The sequence below is a fragment of the Trypanosoma theileri genome (genome assembly GCF_002087225.1).
Source record: "Trypanosoma theileri isolate Edinburgh chromosome Unknown TM35_Tth_44_V1, whole genome shotgun sequence".
In the NCBI taxonomy this organism is placed as follows: Eukaryota; Euglenozoa; class Kinetoplastea; order Trypanosomatida; family Trypanosomatidae; genus Trypanosoma; species Trypanosoma theileri.
This window is the reverse complement of record NW_021639886.1, coordinates 104,913-105,221: the sequence shown is the minus strand read 5'-3', so window position 1 is coordinate 105,221 and position 309 is coordinate 104,913.

Genomic DNA, 309 nt, shown 5'->3' with positions numbered 1-309 from the left:
AATGAAGGCAGAAAAAGAAAAACCTTTCTGCACATAAATATACATATAGACACACACATATATATATATATATATATACGCTCCACAAAAAGTGTGCGTTTTTTTTTTTTTTTTCGTTGCTTGTCTGAGTGAGATAAATAGGAAGAAAAAGGGAGTGTGAATATGCATGTACACGTGTCTACGTCTGCATACAGAAGATGCTTCATAATACTTTTCTCCTCAATAAAAGGATTCTACGAGATTACATACTGCTGCATCACCACGAAATATTTATAGAACGAATCAATACAAGAAAGCAAAAAAAAAAAA